This window comes from Euleptes europaea, chromosome 1, assembly GCF_029931775.1.
Source record: "Euleptes europaea isolate rEulEur1 chromosome 1, rEulEur1.hap1, whole genome shotgun sequence".
In the NCBI taxonomy this organism is placed as follows: Eukaryota; Metazoa; Chordata; class Lepidosauria; order Squamata; family Sphaerodactylidae; genus Euleptes; species Euleptes europaea.
In genome coordinates, this window is record NC_079312.1 from 125,425,042 (window position 1) to 125,429,825 (window position 4,784).

Sequence of the window (4,784 nt, forward strand, 5' to 3'; positions counted from 1 at the left end):
CTCTTGCTAGGGTTAATGCCTTTCCTTCAAGGATGCTATATGGAAGGTATCAACAAATACCAATCCAGGAAAGGACTTGTCCCTGTGATACCTATTCCCCGGACTCAATTCATCATATTCTGTTGGTCTGCCCTCTATATGAAACACCCCGTGGGAAATGGTTAAAAAATTGGCTTCTTTCCTAATATCACCTATCTACCCAAGCAAAACGTCAATTTTTATTAAATGATTCCGATCCGGAGGTTACTGTAGATGTTGCCAATTTTCTAGTGGATGTGATGAAAGATCAAAAAGCCCAAAGTTTGTAATTTCTACTTTTGGAATTTACTGGCCTATGTTTTTATCTTAATGACTGCATATTTTATGTACCTTCTGTAACAATTGTAATATTACTTATGCCATTAAAGGTTTTTCATTCATTCTTTCACGTAGGCTGCACAATTCAGCAAGTGAGGCTCCGGACTGGCGACATCGCGCCAGAATCAGGGCCAATGTGAAGGACTCTCCGGTTGTCAGTCACTTCATTAGTCATGGCCATTCAGACCGCGATTTGCGGTTCTTTGTTCTATGGCAATACCACCCAAAGCCGTTCCAAGGCCAGGATGTGAAAAAAATCCTTAAAAAATCCCTCTCCTCCCCAAACCCCGCCCTCCTCAGGCTCCACCCTAAAACTCCTGCCGGTGGCGAAGAGGAACCTGGCAACTCTCCTCCTGCTGCTGTTACTGCAGCTGAGAGCCTGAGACAGGAGTGACACAACCTCTTCTTGCAAGCTCCTGGCTGTGGGGGGCATTTTGTTCAGCAAGAGGAGGAGGAGGTGGCCATGATGGAGTGACCAGTCAGTGGCTGTAGCACAAACCAGCATCTAGGCTATAAAGGGTGCTCATAGGAACCACTTTGGTATGTCCTGTTTTGTGGTTCCAAGTACTTGGGATATAACCCTTTAGGGCAGACACATCCAAGAGTTTTAAGGCTGTTTCTCATACTAAATCTACTCTGGTACAAACCTCTGCCTAGAAGTTACTAATTGCAGTGCAATTTCCCATCACATGTGTTAATGATCCAAGACCGTTTCCACGTCTGGGAGCTGGCGTAGTGTAATTCTTAAATTACGATCTGGAAGACCCAGGCTCAAATCCCCACTCTGCCATCAAAGCTTTCTGGGTCACCTTGGGCCAGTCACACATGTTCAGCCCATACAACCTCACAGGGTTGTTGTGAGAATAAACTGGAGGAGGGGAGAATGTTGTGTGCCACTTTGGGGAGTTTGCTCCCAGTGGGGAGAAAAGTGAGGTATAAATGAAGTAAAGAAATAATCAACCTTCAAGATTCCGAAGCACGATCACAGGCTAGAGCAAATATGCACCCTCAACACATCATTGAACAAATGACCTGTCTGCATTAGCCAGCTGTCAGATTATCTACTATTGTAGACTTCGGTCTGTCTATAGATGCTGCTGCAGTCGTCTTGTTTGGGGGCTTCCTAGAGGCACCTGGTTGGCCACTGTGTGAACAGACTGCTGGACTTGATGGACCTTGGTCTGATCCAGCGGGGCCTTTCTTGTGTTCTTAGGAGTAGTTGTGTGAATAACAGTGTATTATGACAGCAGACAAACAGTATGAGTTTATTTTTGGGGAGGGTTAGGGTTTCTTGTGTTTTAATTATTGTTTTTCATAAGAACTGCTTGAGAGAAAAGTGTCAGAACAAAAGTATGAACTGTAACCAAAAATAAAATAAAACCCTGTGGCAATTAGATCTGTATTGTTGTCATTATTTTTAGAAGAAAGAAACAATACAATTCATTTCCTCACTACAACCACATATACTGTCAAAAGTGAGCTCAGCTCAGACTGCACGTGTAATCCTTTGGGCCTCTTTGATATATGTCTGTAGGAAGGAAAACTTGGTTTGTAACTACAGTTGGGGTAGCTTCCCATCAGTCCCCATATGTGTTTTTAGAAGAAAGAAACAATACAATCCTTAAAAAGAGGAAAACGTTTTTTTTTTAAGAATGCCAACCAACATAACACACTCAACTAGTTTTTCCTACAAAAGTTGTCATCCAGTCAGTCAGAGTGATACTGATTAGCTTTTCAAAAGTCAACACTATGTCTGCCACTGAATCATTTCCAGAGCAGTGCCTTGTTTTCCTGTTCATGGTGGTCTAGTAATGGCTCACTCCGTGCGCACATTCTAGAGCAGAGATCGCCAGCGTGATGCCCCCGGGCACAATGGCTCTCTCCAACACCTTTTCTGGCACCCATCAAGTGTTTTAGAAAGTGGGTGTGACCAGGTCGGGCTACTGCCCCGCGGGGGCTTCTGGTTAGGGCTGCCAACCTCCAGGTTCAAAAATGGGAAAGGGGGTAACCTTGGCAACAAGCAATCCATTTTTTAAATTTGTCCTACGCGCCTGTATTCTTCTTATCATTATTTATTTGAAGATGTATCTCCCACTTAAACCACTCACACTACACCACCAAAGTGACTTACAGCACACACCAGTCATTATACTTAGCATTTTTATAGCGTGTTGGGTGTTCACAGTGCTTTACATGTACAACTTAATAGCAGGGGTGGTAAAACACATGAGCCAATGTACTTTGGAACTCATGGGCACTCCCAATGCCTTTTCCCTCTCCCTATGACTGATAGTTTTCCTCTCCTCATGCAGCAACCAGTAGCCCTTGCGCTACCCCCTCTTCTTGCATTATTAGCTACTGTCCATGACTGGCTGAGAGGCTCAAGGAAGAGCGTTTGCAAGGATCTCACACTACCCCTGTTTTTTAACAAGCCTGCGGAGAGAAGGAATAGAGCCAAGAGCAAATTAGCCATTATGGCCACTAGGACTTTTATCAGTGGGCTGATGCCCTCATGCACACCTGGGCCAGGCCTGCCCAGAGGCAGAAGGGCTGCACCTGGTCTGGGGGAGGCAACATCCAGCGCACCTCAACCCTGTGCAGCCTGGGACAGGCAGGCCCAGCCTGTATGGTCTGGGGGAGGTGGTGCCAGCAAGTCCCTGTGCAGGCTGGCTGGGCAGGTAGGCTCCCTTTTTCCTTCCTTCCTTCCTTCCTTCCTTCCTTCCTTCCTTCCTTCCTTCCTTCCTTCCTTCCTTCCTTCCTTCCTTCCTTCCGGATGGGGCCCTTTTCCAGGGCCATTTTTTCCTTCCCAGTTGGCCCCTGGATGGAGCAAAGTAAATGAAGAAACCAGATTGACATCGGTGCCCACCTGTACTTGCTTAGTCCTGCCGTCTTCATGATCTCATCACTTTAATTGGTCCTTTATTGGTCTCATTAATTTAACCACTCTAAGAAACTCATTGGCCATTGTGGGGGTTGCTAAGTATTGCTAGCCTTCAAGTCTTGGTTTTTGCCTGTAAAAGGGGGGGGGGCAGGGCCCTTTCCAGGGCTGTTTTGCCCTTTGAGGGAGGACAAATTGGGACCATGCCTGGTAGCAGCCACAGGGCGGCTTGCTACCACCTGACTTGTATGCCTCACACAGGCTTAGCTGCTTTCTGCTGTTCAACAGTTGTGAAAGGGGAAAGGTGTCCTTCTCCCAGGACAAGTAGATCAATAAACATCTCCTTGGCACCCTGCAAAAAACTGCACGTGCCTTCTCCTCGGGTATCTTTTTCAGAAGGAGACCGAAAATTGGATGCGACCAGAACGTGGAGAATTTCGGGGGGGGGGGGGGACTCTTATTGCCTTGTTGGAGGTGGAAAGGAAACATTCATTGCAGTTAAGCAAAATGTGGAACTTGCCTTGATATGTACTGGACTACTGAAATTGCTAAAGAGCTTCTTTAATGGCAACAAATGTAACCAAGTGGTCTTTTAGTGTGTGTGTGTGTTTGGAAACCTCTTTTGTGTTGGCATTATGGTTACCAACTCCAGGTTGGGAAACTTCAGGAGATTTTGGGGGTGGAGGCTGGGGAGAGCGGGGTTTGGAGAGGGGAGGGACATCAGCAGGGTATAATGCCATAGGATCCACCCTCCAAAGCAGCCATTTTCTTCAGCTGAACTGATTTCTTTCATGTGGAGAGCAGTTGTCATTCTGGGTGATCTCCAGGGCCCACCTGGAGACTGGCAACCCTAGTCTGCATTTTGCGGAGAAAGGCGGTATAATTTAAAATAATACATGTTAAAATAATATATGTTCATATATTAAAGCCTTGCAGTGTAAATACCCTCAGTCTTAAGTCCATTTAAGTCAATGGGCTTAGAAGTTGTAGCTCTGCTTAGGGTAGCATTGTTAATCTCTTAGCCTCAGGAACACAGCTACTGAGCTTTCACTTCCTCTCATACACAGGATGACTTGATCCATAGGAGAACTGGTATCTTCAACGGTTGGGTAGAAGAGGGAATTTTAATAGATGTGGCGTCAAATACAGTGGGAAGAAACACCCCTGTTGAATTAACATCTTTTTACAGAACTGTCAAAGGGGGAGGAGCGCAAATAATATCTGCTCAGATAATATTTACCTACAACACCAGAGTTGCATTTCTTTCAACAGAGCAGTTTCTGATGTGGAAGCTGTCGTTTGACTTGTGGGTGTTTCTCTGTTCTGCACCGCCTACCCACAAAAGAAAGAAGCCTGACATAAAGCAATAACCGTATCTGCCTTTTTTGGACAGAAGAATGACGCTGAATAATCCTAGAGCACCTGAATGGAATGTTTGTATTGCCCTCCCTGCCTGGGGGAAAGCAGAGGAGCAGAGCTGTAGGTCTGATCATTGTGTAGAAGCAGGGACGGCCGAGAGAGAACTTCTGGGCTTGTCTCACTTGGGGCC